Below are 17,842 nucleotides of genomic sequence, written 5' to 3'. Positions count from 1 at the left end.
TGTAAGTTCCCCGGCCTGGTCTAAAGATCCTTGCCAAATGATAAGTATATCGCCTATATAGCGCCGCCATAGCTTGATATTGCTGGCATAAGGCTTAGTGTGGGACAGAATAAACTTTTTCTCAAAATCATACATGTAGAGACATGCTAAGCTGGGAGCAAAGGTACTTCCCATCGATGTCCCTTGGATTTGGTGATAAAATTGATCCTCAAAAAGAAAAAAAAATTCTGTCAGGGCCAGTTTGGCGCATTGCAAAATGAAGGACACAGGAGAAGACAAGTTGCCTGGTGACCCATGTAAAGCAGTCTCTATGACTGATAGCGTTGCTAGTTGGGGAATGTTTGTATATAGAGCCTCGACATCTAATGTGATGATCGCCTAAGTAGTGTCAGAATCATTAATGGTTTCTATCAGGTTCAGCACGTCTTTAGTGTCTTGAAGGTAAGTGGTGGAAGTTCTCACCAAAGGTTGTAAGAAGTGGTCACAGAAGATCGATAGTGGTTCTAGGATCGATCCGATACCTGAAACTATGGGGCGCCCAGGGGGAGGTATCTTCCCTTTATGAATTTTCGGCAGACAAGAGAAATAAGGGATGCGGGGGTAAGGAGTGTCCAAAAATTCTGCCTCCTTAGGTGTAATCCACTGATTGTTCTTTGCCTCTTCAATGAGTGTTCTAATCTGGGTCTGCAATCTACCGGTAGGATCTCGATGGATTTTGGAATAGTAGGTAGAATCACTAAGAAGGCGTAGACATTCATTTCTGTAGTCTGAGGAGTTCAAAATGACAATGGCTCCTCCCTTGTCAGCTGGTTTAATGGTTATCTCTGAATCTGATGCTAATGATGTGAGCGCTAACTTTTCTTTAGGAGGAATGTTGATATAAGCATGTTTAGGACTGAGTTTATTTAAATCAGTTAACACTGCTTTTTCAAAAGCTAGAACTTCACTGGGCATCATTGTAGGCGAGGGAACGAAAGTGGAAGGTCTCTTGAGACCTGAGTCAGATGATTGGAAGTCATCATCTTTGTCTTTGAAAAAGAAGTGTAGACGTATCTTCCGGAAAAAGTGGGCTAATTCAATATGCAACCGGAAAAAATCATCCTGTGGGGTAGGGACAAAACCTAAACCTCTGTTAAGCACTGCTGTTTCGTCGTCAGAAAGAATTTTAGTCGAAAGATTGACAATTAAGTTTTCATTGATGGATTCTTTGACTGACTTCTGGTCACCATCTGGGGTTCGTCTCTGGACCACTGTATGTGCCTTCCTCTTCCTCTCCTGCCTCTGCCTCTGCCCCGGCCTCTGCCTAAAAAAGGGGCAAAAGGCACCATAGGTCGTGGTTGGAAGAAGGGAAAAGGAGGTTGCCACGGCATCGCCTGATGTACAGGGTATGTGGGGTAGTTGTAAAAAGATTGAGGTTGGTTGTCGTCTGAACTCCAGCCATCAGACGAAGACCCACCAGTATAATTACGGAATTTTCTTGTAGGTGCGGAAGACTCATTGGATGATTGGGAACGGTTATCCCCCTCAAAGTCATCTTTTATGTAGGGATAAACTTTCTCACGACTGAATTTTGTGATGTCTTTCTGAAGTTTTGAAATCTTCTGGTGTGTCAAAAACTCCTTGGTCTCATTTAATTCAGTGGTAATTTCAGCTAGGCGACATTTAAATGCGCCCAAAGTAACTGTGGTCTTCAAGGTGTTTTCGATAGCATTGATCTGGATCAAGATGTCATCGGCTAGCCGTTTGGAAGTGTTGATGATTAGCACAAGCCAGTCTCTGGTACACTTCCAGGCTATTTGAGCCCAGTCTTTCCTGAAAGCTAAATCTTGGAGGAAAATACGTGGTATGTTGGACACAAGGAGACCGTTCGGAGCAATGTTAGCACGTAAGTATTCCGTCATAATAGTCCCATGGAGGACTGTCTTAATAAGTTCACGTTTCAGAGTAGATAGTTTGTCCCATTCAGGTTTGAGGCTACCTGAAGGGATAGCGCCATCATTGTCTAGAATCGAAGGTGATTGTAATATGGCTGATACCATTTCATCATCATAGCTCAGACCCTGAAAATTATCCATTACTCGGGTCAATACCACTATTGTGGGAGAGTCAAAAAAATTACGAAAAAGCAGAAGGTCCCACAGCTAAGCAGCTGTACATAAGACACAAACAAAGAAAAGAGGGACCGGGAGTATTCAGGTCCAGTGTACAGCCTCCCAACAGTAATGATAGAAAAAGAGTACACTGTTCCAAACAAAAACACCAGGAGACCTGTGATCTCAGGAGCTAGAACCCTCAAGCATCACATTGGATGGCTAGCATCATCATTGGGAATTGCTCCTCACTAGGCTGGTGCTGCAATGCCTAGTGGACACTCCAGTACTAGGGTGCTCTCACCCAAAATCACGTGATGCTCAAAAGTCACCACCAAAATGTGCAAAAATGAGTTAAAATTGGTTATTCATCCATAAACCGCCATCATTTATTCAGATTCAGATAACATGGGTGAAGACCAAGATTAAAAATGATGAAAGAAATAATGAGGTTAATGCTCAAAGTCTTTCAAAGGTGATCAAATCAAGGCTCAATAAGATTAAAAAGACCTTAATTTAACTGGTCGACATGTTTCGCGTCCATTGGTCCAGCTGGAACCTGATCTCGAATAGGGATCAGTAAGCATACTCATATGTGTGGTGTACCTTGTTGAGTCTTTATGTAACTCATTCGATATTCCGACATTTGTCTATTTGTTCCTTTGTTTCCTAGGTTACCTGTGTCAACCAGTTAACTTGATTTCAAGTCAACTTACATATCTTTGAACATATTCGTGTTCATGATATTTACTTTCACAAATGAATTGTTTAGGTCCTGATGAAGCGTCACTGGATCCGGCTGGACCAATGGACGCGAAACATGTCGACCAGTTAAATTAAGGTCTTTTTAATCTTATTGAGCCTTGATTTGATCACCTTTGAAAGACTTTGAGCACTAACCTCATTATTTCTTTCATCATTTTTAATCTTGGTCTTCACCCATGTTATCTGAATCTGAATAAATGATGGCGGTTTATGGATGAATAACCAATTTTAACTCATTTTTGCACATTTTGGTGGTGACTTTTGAGCATCACGTGATTTTGGCTGAGAGCACCCTAGTACTGGAGTGCCCACTAGGCATTGCAGCGCCAGCCTAGTGAGGAGCAATTCCCAATGATGATGCTAGCCATCCAATGTGATGCTTGAGGGTTCTAGCTCCTGAGATCACAGGTCTCCTGGTGTTTTTGTTTGGAACAGTGTACTCTTTTTCTATCATTACTGTTGGGAGGCTGTACACTGGACCTGAATACTCCCGGTCCCTCTTTTCTTTGTTGGTGATTAGGGGGTGCCATGGTGTGTGTTGTGGGTGGTGTGTTGTGTGGATATTGGTGAGGGTGCTGGTGTGTGGTTGGGTGTGCGACTTGTGTGATGTTGGGTTCTGTGTATGCGTGTTGTCAGTCTCAGTTGTCCTATTGGTGATGCAAATGATTGTGGGGTGTGTATGTGAGTGTTTTATAGTGTTGTGGATGTGTGTCAAGTTTGTGAGTTTCAAACTTGCCAATGTGTGCATTTCTTGCTGTTGGGTCCCATTGCTGGCCGTGGCGGTCTGTACCGTCAATGGTCGTTCGGAATCCACTATCCGCTGCGGTGATTTGTGCATCTTTATTTGGAGGGCAGGGGATTTGTTTGCTTGGCAGCGGCGGGGAGGGGTGTGCAGCCTTTCAGCCATCAAGGGGCCTTTCGGTGGCTGGTGGTAGCAGAATTTTTGAGGGTTTCTGTTTTTGGCATCATTATATGGCAGGTTTCTGTTCATCGCCAATGGCAGTCTTCTGTTCACCGTCGCCAAGGCGGGCGACAGTGTTTACCGCCATGTTCATAATGACCCCCTAAGTCTTTGGATTCGTGGTTTGATATCATGTCATCAGAAACTCTTTGATAGGACCATAGCACATGGTCCTATGAAGCACTGTGTGACATTTGTTGATTGCAGTATATGGATGCAAGCTCTTCCCTGAGTTATACTTCCGATTGCACCAGGAAGTCATCTGTGAATCTGGCGATCAGTATACACTTATGTTTACTATCCCTCCTAGGGTATAGGCCATCATCATGGGCTTTTCTTCTTTCAATCTGACTCAAGGTGTAACTCATCTTGTTGCAGTCAGCCTGAAGGCCTTGGTGCTAGGTGATTCTTGGCCTTTTTTTTCCTTTTCCCTTGAGGGTTCCAGGTCAGGGCTTGCCTAGTGTTGTTTGAAGTGGGCATGTGGAGGGTGTGACCTATTCAGCCACAGTATGTTTTTATGATTGATGATCAGTAATTAATCTTCATTTGCATCAGTTAATAAAACGTCTTGCAATAAAAATGTGCAGACACTGAAAATAAAAGCCAATATAAAAGATAATACTTAAAAGGAGGTCAAAATGTTCCCAAATACAACCAGCTAGAAAATGTTAACACATCATGAGCACAGATACACTAGCTTTGAAAAGGCTCTTTTAAAATGCAGTGAAAGTTAGGGTAGCCTGAGGATGTGGTGTAGAACCTCTTCAAGGCTGACTGGCTGGACCTGGCTACAACTGGAGTCCTACGACAAAGTTTTTGCTGCTGCAAAATGTTTTTGGAGAAAGACCACCCAGGCCTCTTTCCTAATGCGAATGTTATTTAGGGCCTGCCGTTGTTGATTTAAGTTGATTATAGTTGCCCAAAAGTTCTAGAGTTTGATAGCTTACTGTTGTGGTACAGCTTTGCCTGAAAGATATCCTCTTCTTTTTCGTTGTTGCCCCAGATGGTCTTCCTATATTCTTATTTTTGAGGATCTTGGCACTGCTAGGCTGTTTACCCCTTTTACTTTTCCCCTTCGGGCTAACCTCAGTCCCTGATTTAGATCTTCTTGGCCAAAAGGCAAACTCTTGATCTTGTTTCAAATTTTGCCTCTTGCCAATAGGCTCCCCAAGTTTGTCCAGTGGACACACCTTGACTCACGATTACAACTTGTAAGTAGGTTACTTGTGAATTTCAGCCATTTTGTTGTCGAGTTCAGGTTTAGCCCATCAGTCTTCTGTTACGGCCTTAGCGTGGTCGGCAATCTTTGTTAGAGAGGCCTCTGTCTCTCTGTTTCCTATAATTTCTTAGGTCTTGTCTCAACAACCTCTCTTTCCAGATCTAGTACCAGAACTTGTGGAAGGTGGTTTCTATCTGAAAGTTCAGGAAATTCGGAATGAGCGAATGTCTGGGAAAAGGGTAATGGATGCAAAAGTATAATCATTTATAGACTCAGACCGAGGGCTAAAATTGGTAAGATTTGGCGGGCAGTCATTGGGGAATCTGCTGTTGAGCACTCTCAATCCAAGACATTCGACGTCTGACACAAACTGTTTTCTGCACTAGTTTTTCCATTTTCCTAGGTTTGATACTTGTGGCTGTATGTCCTAATAGAATTCTGACCAATTAGAAGATCGTCACTCTTCTCAGCACCAATAAGGTTCATGTTAAAATTGCCTGTGATGATAAACTTAGGTTCCTGTGATGGATTGGCGAGATTCAGAATAATTAAAATTTTCTTAGAAATTTTGTTTTTTGGACTTGAAATTGGTTGGATGTAAACGTTAATTATAAGTAAAGCCACTTGTATTTTGAGCTGATTATGGATGCAATTAGGACGACAGGGTCCTATTCCAGTAACAGCTCTATTGCTCTGCCAGGCACAATACAATATAAGCAGCCACTCCCCCACCTGGGCAACCAATTTTTTTTAAATGTTTCTGCGGGTTTATGATGATATGAGTACCCTGTGTTAGAAGGTGGTGTAATTGCCCATCTCTCTTGGAGGGCAACTATATTCTATTCTCTACAGCACTTATAAAGCGCATGGCTACCCATAGGTCTCCCAGTTACTATATCAAGCTATTTTTAAAAACGTAGGGTTTTGTACCTCAGTAGTTTACTTTCCAGTCCAGCAATATTTCAGGAGCACACTATCAAGCTTTATTCGAGTGACCCCTTCCAGACATTACGATTTCATAGATTGCTTCCTGCATTTAAAGTTCCAGAGGGCCATCTCAATTTGGGGCGATGGTGGCACTTGTTGTTGAATTTTGCACTGTTTGAATTACTGGAACTGAAATGTAGCTGCATGTTGGCGATTTACTATGTGCACTCCTTAGCACAGAGAAAGAAGATGAACTGTTGACTTTTTTCTTTAACAGGGATGATGGAGCAAGCAGAACATGATAGTGGGGTGGTGCGTAGAGCAAGACTTTCCTGCCCCATTCCTGAAATGCCTCCTTTTCTTTCAGCAGTGTGATCGATATGGCTGGAGAAGACCAGGTAACCATTGTTGAGCCTTTCAAGGAATGACTGTCCTCCAAGAAGAATTTGATGAACTTAATATCATTTGAGGAGGTGACATGGGCCAGGGAAGGCAAGGCAATGAAGAGTTTTAAAATATTTCCTAAGTTTAGGGAAACTTGGGGGGCCCTAGATTTGAATTCTGGATAGAAGATAGTCCTCGTTTCGCCATGCTGTTGAGAACTAGTACCTGGCCTTACTGGAACAGGAGCATTTACAGTTATTATAGTTCTTTCAAGCGATTCAGTAGTATCAGCTCAGTTTGTTTTCCTGGTCAGGATGCACAGACTGCATTCATTTCTTTTCGTTGGTGTTGGGTTTAAATCCCTCCCTGGATTGGTTGCCCCTTTTCTGAGAGCAGAGATTACACAAGCATGAAGATATGCTTTGCCAAAATTGGACCTTGCATGAGGGCTTCCCAAGGGGCAAGATGGTTGTAGACTGTTCTGAACTGAGTCCTTTGGGTCACCCAGTGAGTTTGCTCTAGACTCAGCAGGCAGCACCTGCCCAACGTGTGACTGGCTCTCGATGTCAGCAAGTGAGATGGCATTATTAACAGAATGCAGGGCAGGGACATTGCCGATGGCTCCACATGGAGCCGTCGTCAATGCCGCTGTGAGGCAGGTGCAGCAGCAACTGTTGTGCAGATCACTGCCTGCAAATCAGGCAGTGACCTGCGGGGCACTGCACGGGGGCCCCTGCATTGCCCATACCAAGTTCATGGGCAGTGCAGGGGGCCCCAGAGCACCTCTTCCACCAGCCTTTCCCTGGTGGGGGAACCCACCAGGGTAAGGCTGGAAGAACAAGGGCTCTTTATCCACAGGGCAGCGCTGCTCTGTCGGATAAAGTATTCCGCCATCGTCAGGCTGCCTGTCGGTGGTAGCCTGGCGGTGGTGGAGGGCCACCTTTGGCGGCCCTCCCTTGTTCATTATATGGCAGTCCAGACCGCCATGCCGGTGATGCTAATTTCAGCCGCCGCCGGCATGGCGGTCTGGACAGCCATGTTCATAAGGAGGGCCTAAGTGTTTTTTCCCATGTGTGCCAAGGTGGACCACATAGAGTTTATAATGATTGATGGTCAGTACCATGACGAAACATAGAGAGCAGGATGGCCAGTTAATATTTGCTACCCAGGTGGCCAATACTGAGCATCATGTGGCAGTGTGTACATTGGCATTCTGAAGAACGCAAGCCACCGTCCAACCACACTGTCTGAAATATGTGTTCTTCTGTTAGAATACCACAGCCCTCATTACTTCATTGAAGATAATCAGCGCATCACTGAGCAAACTCAACCACCCACCCACAGTGTTCATCCTTGTCGTGGTGGATTACCACCAGCTGAGGAGACACTCACAAGCCCCCTGACACACCGGAGCTGCCTCTCGGCTCGCACGCAGCTGTAGAGAGGGCTTCCTCTGCTCAAGTACTACCAGAAACGCTGCTTTCTCAGATGACTCCCTTTTTATTCTCTTTGGGGCAGTATAGCCACACTGTGGCCCTGCCTTATGTTTTAGAATGGATGCACCGCCACCCCAGTGTTCGGAAATCACTCTCATGGTTTCCGAGAATCACAGGTGGCGCATAGCTTATTGGTTATTAAGGTGGAAGAGGTGGATACAATCTCTTTACTGCAGTGTAACAGAGCTTCACACAAGAGTTCTTAATAGTTGGATATTCTTAGCTCTCCTCCACCAATTTTAATAGCATATTTAAAAGAATTCTAGGATGAACTCACCTAAACTAATCAAATGGTTTAATTAATCAATTAACTGGATTATTTTGCATGAGTCAATTAATATTGTATTTTCAGGCCCCGACTGTTCGCTTTATCCCACCAGACAATTCCCAATGGGCTGCAGCCTTTTGTGGTTGGTTTTTAGGGTACAGGCTGCTGCAGGTGCGTCTATCAGTTTCTCCAGCTTCCCCAGGTAATTTACGGCAGGACTGGGGGTTCAAGGAGCAGAGAGAGAGAAAGAGAAAGGAGACAGGAGTGAGGAAGAGAAGAGGGCTGGTTTGTTCATTTTTGCCAGGGGTGCTTTTGGTTCCCAGTCCGGCCGTGATTATTACAGTATTTATGTACTTAGTTTAAGGGGATTAAGTCGGGCAGTTTGCAAAAAGCATATACTGTACATGCTTCAAACAGAAGAATGTAAAATACGTGCATGCTCGCATATTTAAAATATCAAGTAAAACCTTTGACAGAATGCTGTGTCGTCGGAGACTGTTTTGCGCTATTCCCACATTCTCATTAAATGTAATTGTCCGAATTGTCTGGAAGCTTCTCTGGGTACTCCACTGTGTGTACCTTGTCTTTCCAAGTCCGTGGCGTAGCAAGTGTCTTGGGCATTCATGCAAGCAAATAGAAATCACCCCACCCTTCCCGGTTTGGTGTCAAAATACATCCAAAAAACGGGTGCAGTTTGTCCCTCATACCCCGTGGCAACGGTGCCACTGCACCTGCTACTCTATTGATAATTTTACCCAGGAGATGTTGTTGTATAGTTCCTCTTGATAATCTCAGTATATGTAGCAAAATGTAGACGTGCAATACTTTCCAGTCATCTGCTCACACAATCCAGACAGGTTCATTAGGTTTGGTGTTAGTCCAGCCCTTTTGTTTGTAATAACAAAAAGTGTACTGTACCTACATACAGAGACTTTCAGTCACCACTCTTCATCCATTGGACTGCTGAAGTGTCGTCAACATTTTGCCACCGTTCACTACAACATACAGCATGGGGCAGAGGGGCAGCTCACTTAAGCCATTGGCTTGTTTGTAAGTGATGGCATTATGCTCTTGTGCAATGTGCAGAGTTGCACAATAAGTAGTTCCCTACAATGGTGCAATCTGTGCTTTTACATAAAAAATATATACATGTTGGCTTTCATGTGTTGCTTGTTTTCATACAATGCATGCCTTAATACAAAAAACATTCCCAAACAAAACAATAATTGGCAAAGCGAGAAGGTCACCTGCCAATGCCAGATCTATTGGCTTTGCGAATGCTTGTTTCTATATTAATGAGTTTGAGACCTATTACTATTTAGCTTTATTCCCCAATACTAACAGTCATAGCAATAGCACATTCCATTACCTTAAAAAAATTGTTAAGGAAGCAAAACAGAGAATCTCTGGGGATGCAGCTGAAATCACAGTACAGTATCTGGGGGGTCTTTATCTCTTCTGGACATCTGCAGTGCATGATCGCTGCACATCAACAACTTTCATGACTAATAGGAAGAGCAGACTGGTTCATGGCTGTTGTATAGTAGTGACTGAACCTGAAAGAACGACAGATAGGAAAACGATTTAAACACATCCGCCCTTTCTGTCACAATACTGAAGAGAGGTTTCATCTTGAAGGTTACATTTAAGCAGGATAGGCAGTTGGTGAACTTGTTCAACGTTTATAAAGCAGGATGAAGAGGCATCCAGAGATAAAGGGGGCCATTATGACCCCGGTGGTCAGAGATAATGTGGCGGTAGTACCGCCAACAGGCTGGCGGTACCTACTGCCACATTATGACATTGGAGGGTTGGCTAAAGCCAACCCACCAATGTACCACTCCGACAACCATGGCGGTAGCAGCCGCCGGGATGGAGATAACAATCTCCAGCCCAGCGGACGCTAATGTGCTGCCACCGGTATCATGACCCTGCCTACCGCCATGGTTTTTGTGGCATCCATTCATTCATTCACGCACACATCCTCGCACACTTCCAAACTTACAAGCATTCGCATTTCCCTTCATATACGCTCTCACACACCTTCATACACGCACGCAAACAACACTAAACACACACCTGCATTTACGCACGCACTGACACATGCATGCACACACCCCCACACACACAACACCCCCCCTTCTCTGCTGTTGGAAACTCAACTTACCTGTATCCAGGGGGTCTTCCAGCAGAGGACGGGATGGGGCGCTGCTACCGCCAGCAGCGCCCAACAGCAGAACACTGCTAGGCCATATTATTTGTCATAATACAGCTGGCGGCGGACTATTGGTGTGGCGCATCTGGTGGGAGCAGTATGGGACCAGTATGGCCACAGCCGGATTTCTGCCCTTCTTGTGGTGGAAATCCAGCTGGGGTCATATTCTGGTGGACGAATGATAGCCGCGGCGACAGTCATTTGGCGGCATTCGCCACGGCAGTAGGCGGTTTTTACCGCCATTGGAATAAGGGGGCCAAAATCTTTCCCTTTGCCCTTTGGAATCGACCTAATGCCAGAAAGCCACCTCTGCTCCTCCTCCTCTGGTGTCTCTGCCTCTGATGGAGCCGGTAGCTATGTATCTATTCAGTAGTCCAGTGGAAAAGCCTCCTAACAGTACCCGTGTCGGGCAGTTCGACCAGTGCAGGCACACCAGATCCCTAGTTTGTGGGGGATGCTACATTTTAAAATATTTTACAGAGTTAAAGGCGCCTCCTGCAGATATCTTTGTGTGCGGGGCAGTTTCCAAGGAATAATAGTAATGACAAGATGACTCTGATGATGAAAGTGTTATCTGTGGAAAGTTTGTATTTTGTCCAATCATAGTTTTGACCCATCATAAAGTAGCACAGGTGATTAATGTGCCTCCTGCAAAGCACAAGGTGCATCATGATCACAAATTTTTATTTTTTGTGGGTAGCTTAGTGTGTTACTGCTTTTGTCACAGAGATCCTTTTGTTACTTGCAGTTCATAAATCACAGTCCTTCTAGTATGACACGATGATCTATGAACTGGCATCAATAGCTGCAGGCAAACTGCAAGGCATCGGTCTAGATCCTTACTGTTTTTTTTGTCAATATTACGTTATTCTAAGGTTGCTAAAAAGGATTCCCTTTAGGTAGCAATTAAGTCTCATTAGTATAGACAACCCTAACCAGTGTGGTATGATTTAAATCCTGGGGTAGTGTTTCTCCAAACCACGAAGTCATACTACATAATGCCTACCAGTATGGATGATATGTGACTGCAACACATTGCAGTCTTCATTGTTTTACATAACATCTCCTCTAAATTGATTTACACTCTTGAGTAATTCACTGTCTCTGCATGTGTGTGATTTAAAGCGCTCTGACACCCTACACTAGGATGAATAGCGCTATAAAAGAAATTAAATAAATATGATCGGTGGGGCTTAGGAGATGAGGTGCACCATTGGAGGGTAGTAATGGGGGAGTCAGAGGATGAGGATGACATTTGAGGAGGATGCCAACAAAGACTGTCAAACTGGGTGCCTCTATGAGAGCTGAAATTACTGCTAATTATTTTATGTATTTCTGTATTTGATTCTACATAGAAAATGTCTTAACTTAGAAAATAACGTGCAACTCGAAAAAGTGCCCACCCGATTTGGCCGCCATATAATAAGAAAATATTAATTAGAAGTATATTAATGTGTATTTAGAGTTTATATGAATGTTAAGATTCAGTATTAGGTCATACTTACCGTTAAACGTTAGGTACTCGCTTAAGCTAACTGTGTGCCTCAAGTTAGCAAGGTCTAGGCCTTACTGAATGCACTGCCAAATATTGAAAAATGCAACGTTAGCTAAATTATCTCATGCTCGCTGAATAACAAATGCATTGTATTAACTGAAGGTTGACCGGAGCATGTAGTAACCAAATATTATTATTTCTCTTGAGGAAATGTGTGTAAAACCTGCATGTTCTCAAACTGTTACAAATGTTAACTTAAAGCATATGGGAAAGCAGCGTTCCCAAGAACTAACAATGGACATACCGACGGAAGGACGGAAGGATCTACAAATTGATTCTTATTGTATCAGACAATATGTGTAGACTGAGAACAGCCAGTTTGTAGTGAAATGTGTGTTTTGACCACTGACTTCATGTTGCACCACTTTGCACCTGGCTTAGCAGTCCAGTGTTTACCAGTTACAGACTCCATTTTGTATTCAGTTCAGCCTTAGCTTCATTCTGCCTGTTGACTTTATCTTAGCATTAGACACTGACATGTTAAAAGCTACAAGTGATTTTCCACGTTGTACACTGTGCATTCTGTCTTGTTTTCATATTTGTTTCTCACCAAGGGCTTTGGCTGATAAGAATGTACTCATAAGGCAGGGAATGGCCTTGCTTTGACTTGAGGCCTTGGAATTGTGGCCAAATCCCAAAGTGTTATTTTCAAAGCTTACCTAAACTGGCCAGCATGTTTGAATACTTCTTGCACAGCAGGAGGTTTATTTTCAGAAAGCTCCTTCCTCGTTATTTTAAGAGATAAGAGACTCAGGTCGACAGTAGGAGATTCAGAGACCTCAATCATGATTCAGACATTGGATGCCTGATATATATTTCCCGTGAGGTTAGAGATCTCTCTTTCTTGCAGTCGAACGGGGTCATCGGCTTGCTGGCAGGAGAAAGATGAAGCTCCTGACAGGCCCTACGGTGATGCTGTTTTATTAATTATTTGCTTTGCATTATAATATAGATACATATATTTGCTGTGTATATTCCAGTGGAGAATCATGGATGTATGTTTTCATTTCACTGCTTTGACCATTTTTAAACATATGCTTTCAACATGCTAATTTCCTTTTAGGAACCTTGCATAATGAAATAATAAATGCCTCCTTTGGACTAAGAAGCTCATTCCAGAGGTCTTTGTCAGTGCATGAGTTTCAGCTCAGTTGTTGGTGAAAAGCAAAACACAGTCATCAACATGTGCAGGCAAGCAACAGCGAAAGGATATGAGGGTAGGGCTGCAACACAGTCAAGTATTGGGTGGAAGGAGGAAAAAGCAACAGCTAAAAAAAAAAGAAAATAAAGCACCTCAATCACACCGCCAGTTGTGGACAGGCGCCAAGTAAGTGGAATTAGTCTGTACTTGGTCCATGTGTCAGAGAAAATATAGGAAGTGACGCGGTCTAGTTACATCTTAGATTTGGAAAATAAACTTTATTGGAATAATGTTTATCGCATGATTCTCTTGACCAATGACAACGTTGGACAACTTTAACTTAACCGCAGTGCTCTTGGAGTTCTGGGTCATTACTTTGACAAGAAGACATTCTTCTCGAGATTCGCCTGTCACTTTGACAATCGCCAGTCTGTCTTTGACATTCTGGTATTTTGCTATTGGAGTTTATTTTCTTATGCTCCATGCAATGATGCTGGTGCTTACTTTAGGGATCAATGCTCAGGGCTTGTAGCACTTTGCTGCCTGCCATTAGATAATCCTTCTTGATGGTTTGGAGAGCTTAAAGTCGCCGAGTCTGAATCATTCCCCTCCCTTCCTCTCATGTCCGGATGCTGATGTTCACCTGACAAACAGAAACTCCGCTTACTGATCCTTAAGAACAGGTATAATGATACAAATGTTTATTGTTGATTTGTCTTTTGTTTTCTAGGTACCAACTGCTGCTTTTGATAGAGCCACAGTTAGATGTTTTTCCAAATTTGTGTTACTAAAACATTTGCTGAAATGAGGTTTGCTTTCCAAAGATTAAGAAAATGGCATGTAACATCAGAAAAGAAATCCTGATAGTAGTCTGAATGTTTTTTTTAGTAATGCAAGGGCAATCATAATACGTGGCACTATTTTGACTTGAACTATACAAAATATATTTTACATTCTGGCATTGGATCCTACTTAGTACATTGTATGATGCTACACATGGATTAGAAGTGGCCACAACTGCAGTTTTTTTAATGGAGGTACTGTTTGCAAACAGTTGACCCCCCCCTATCTTGAGGAGAAATTGGATGTGAGGGGATAAATTGTCTTGTGTATAAGAACCACACGAGAATCCAGTATAGACTGGTTGGAGAAACATGTACCTTTACTGTGGTTTTGCTCTCCCTGTAAGATATTTTATGCTCCAACTAGTGTCCCGTGGGCACAAATTAAGTACAAATTTGCACTCATGAAATGGCAAGAAATTTTGCAAAATTTGCTTAAACACATATTTTGTGAAGTTCACAAGAGTTTGTCAATGTAACTGAAGTTTTGCCAAGGCCTAACATGGGCATATGGTCCTCTATTATGAGTTTTGTGTTGTAACGGCCTGAGCTGACAACTTCAGAGCTGGGGGAACCAGGTTTGAGTCTTGGTGTCAGCTCAATCATCCTGTGATTTTGGGCAAATCACTTAATCTCCCTGTGCCTGATCAGCACCTTGAGTCCCACATGGCAGATTTACAGCGCTTTACAAATTCTGGATATATTGTGACATTTGCAGAAATCCGTGTCTACCTTATAGAGCACAATTATTAATTTCAACAGGGGCTTCACAGCCTTTCATCCTTCTTAAATTTATAAAATGTGTATCAATGAACAGATGGCAGGAATCTGCTGGAGCAAGTGCTACATAAAGCACAAGTCACCACAATTGTGCAATCAAAAAACATATTTTTGTTGAGGTTACAATAGGAACAAAGTACAACACGTAACAATCATTGGCAAAGCAAACAGGTCTGGCGTTGGCCACCAGCCTTTCGACTTTTGTCAACACTTGTTTTGACCCATTCTTCCATGCTCTCTGCTTACAGAGCAGAAGAAATAAGAATTAAACAGATGACCAATAGATGAAGAGATGTCTGAAAGTCCCTACAAGTAAGTGCATTATGTATACATTTTAGTAAAATCGAAAGGTGTTGGGTAACTCCGGACCTAAATAAAAAAAATAAAAATAAAAAAAAGTCTCATAAGAATTTATGATAAAGATGAGAGAAAGTGCATTTAAAAAAATGTGCATGATCAAGTCATGTTTTTTTGGTGTTCTTGTGAACATTGAAAATTAGGGCTTCGGAGAGCACTACTACGAGTGATATTCAAAATGGTTACCCTAGAAAATGGTGGCGATTGAAAGGAAAGAGGTAGTGAGCCAGGGAACAGAGAAGAAAGAAAGACAGGAAGAGAGTGACAGGAGAAAGATTTAAAGATAGATGGAAATAATAGAATGACGGTGAGAAAGATGGAAAAAGGAGGAAAGTGATGGGATCTGAAGAGTGGGAGAGTGAGAGAAAGAAATAAGAGAAGAAAGGCATCCAGTAAAGAGCAGACAAGGAGAGATAACAGAATAGGTTGGGGAGAGGAAGAAATTAGGGAAAAAATAGAAAAGGCAAGGAACAAAACTGTAAGTGCAAGAAAGTGGGGATACAGGAACAATAGGATAGAAGTGTGGAAGACATGCAGAAAATGTAAGAGGGAGAAAAGGAAAGGGAAAAAGTGAGAGAAGGAAGGAGCGTAGAAAAGTAAAAAATAGAGCTATGGATAACTTTGTACCTCCACAGAAGAAAACAAATGCCAGGTCTACACCTATACTCATAGGAGGCAGGCTAATTGAAGACAGATGAGATGAGAGGAAGAGCTATGTGGGTGCAGGGTGAGCAGGAAGGGGGCCTTTGCTGATTCCACAATCACATTACCCTAGTCTTTCCTTGGCTCTTCCTCTCCCTCATCGACCCTCCCCTCATTGCTTCCCACTCTCCATCCTTCTGCTTTCAGCCTTCCCTCCTATCCTCTGTGAGTAGCCCTTCATCACACTGTCCCACTTAATTTCCCCTAATGTGTTGGTACTCATCCCTTCCCCTACCTAAACATGTCCTTTCAACACTTCCCAAAACAAACCGAGTGAGACCCAAAGATATAGAAAGAGATAGAGAAACCAAGACAAAAAAGAGAGGGAGAGACCCAGAGAGAGAGGGGAGAGAAAAATAGATGGAGAGGAGGGGGGTAGATAGAAGTGTAAAAGAGGAAATAGTGGTAATCGGGAGGGGAGGAACCAGGAGTAGCAGCAAAGAGACCAGGAAAGGATGAGACCAGATAGAGTGAATGAAGAGGGAATATTGTTAATTGAGTGGTCATCCCTCAACACTCTGGTTTCTCATTGGACAGAGAAAATATTTTTCATTACGTGCCTGACCAACACAGAAGGGAGGAAAATTTGATAATGGAAAGCAGGAGAGCAGGTCAACATGAGAGGGAAAGAGCTAGACATGGTGGCAGGGAGAGGAATCAGAGCTTGGCAGAAAGACTCATTGAGCTTTTCTAGATATTCATGGGCAGGCTCTAGCAAGCCACTCAGAGACAAACTGTCTACATGCAGCACACAATGAGTCTTCCTAAGAGACATATTCAGTTGAGGGAGAGATAAATTGGTTTCTGGAAAGACAGATACCATGAAGTTTAGGGAAGTTAAATCTGTTACAGGGGGTTTACAGTGGTTGTAGGGAATGGATTAGATTAGCAGGCAGTGGATGAAAAGGATAATGACAAATACATGCAATTACTGTTCAGGAGTACCTGCTTCCCACTCAAATTTGTCCAAAACATTTTTTGGTTTTGTTTCTGATTTTCCCCACCACTCTTTCTGAAAGACTTGCTATGCTACCTGTGAGCATTTCTCCAAGAGGTCATATTACATGATCCCTTTGCTTCACACAATAATTTGACAGAAAACACTCACAATGGAATTTGCAAAACTATATGCAGAAATTCCACAATAGTTGCAGCTAGTAGCCAATTATACTTTATGCACTGCTACCACTTATTTTCAGAAAGAGTAGAGAGAACCATGGAAGCTCACGCTTTGTGCTTGGTTTCTCTGTTTAATGATCGTTTCTTCAGCCAATATCTTTCCAATGTGGATTAGATTTCAAGCTGGAGGGACAAATCATATCAAAACCAAGAATACTGGATATAAGGTGTAACACCGAGTCATCATGTAGTAGCATGCAATACATATCCCACTTTCTACCTCTTCTGCTTGCACGTGGGGCATCTTTCTCATACAACAGCAAGAAAGTTCCCTCCTTTCCTCCTTCACTAACACCCCATCCTAAAAATAGTGTAAAGAAACTATATGCATGTGAGTGCCTTATAAAAATACTTCGTTTTTGCCTAAGCTATGCTACCTGTCACCACATTTACAAAACTCTTTTGGGGGAAGTATGCTCCAATAGTTTGCAATCATTTTTAAAGTCCTATTCAACTGGCCTAGTGTGTTTTAGAATTTCAAAACATTACTGATAATGCCAGACACTAGAAACAGAGTCCACATCCTGCCATGTCTTTTGGCCTAAAATATTTTAAAATGCAACATTTTCAAAGCATCTTGCTAATTGCCCTTGCTAACTTTCCTTAAAGGAGAGCCCGGCACCTCCTGTAAATGTTATCAAGCTGATTCGCTGAGATCATTCCTACTGGCCTTGTGTGCTTTAAAATACACTGTCCACAGCGTAATGTCCAGGTAAATGGCCCGACCCCACACTATTACACATTGGACCAGAAATATAACCGAAGGCCCCCAAAAGATTGTTCAATTAATTTCTTAAGATGGCCCCACCCCCACTGTGCGATGTCTTAACTACCCCCCAAGTTCGAGTCTTGTAACAATGTGGTCAAGGACAGTCCACTCCGTGGGACACTCTTTCCTCAACTGTGTATGTACAGTGGTATTTATTTCATATTTCGGTTGTTCTAATAGTTGCAGGAGTCA

The 17,842-nt window shown here is 42.8% G+C and overlaps 1 protein-coding gene and 1 long non-coding RNA gene across 3 annotated transcripts in view; one reads left to right on the top strand and one right to left on the bottom strand.

The window, feature by feature from the left end:
- The window catches only part of LOC138300747 (uncharacterized), a 903,291-nt gene that overhangs the window by 663,567 nt on the left and 221,882 nt on the right, over positions 1-17,842 (bottom strand). The gene's annotated exons all lie outside the window — the stretch shown is intronic.
- The window catches only part of LOC138300748 (uncharacterized), a 278,450-nt gene that overhangs the window by 122,042 nt on the left and 138,566 nt on the right, over positions 1-17,842 (top strand). Inside the window, exon 2 of the long non-coding RNA XR_011204996.1 lies at positions 6,240-6,360. This is a non-coding gene — a long non-coding RNA (uncharacterized lncRNA). The remainder of the gene's footprint in view (positions 1-6,239; positions 6,361-17,842) is intronic.

The sequence above is a fragment of the Pleurodeles waltl genome, chromosome 6 (genome assembly GCF_031143425.1).
Source record: "Pleurodeles waltl isolate 20211129_DDA chromosome 6, aPleWal1.hap1.20221129, whole genome shotgun sequence".
Lineage (NCBI taxonomy): Eukaryota > Metazoa > Chordata > Amphibia > Caudata > Salamandridae > Pleurodeles > Pleurodeles waltl.
Note: the sequence above shows the minus strand (reverse complement) of the source record. Positions and strands in the feature narration are given on the sequence as shown.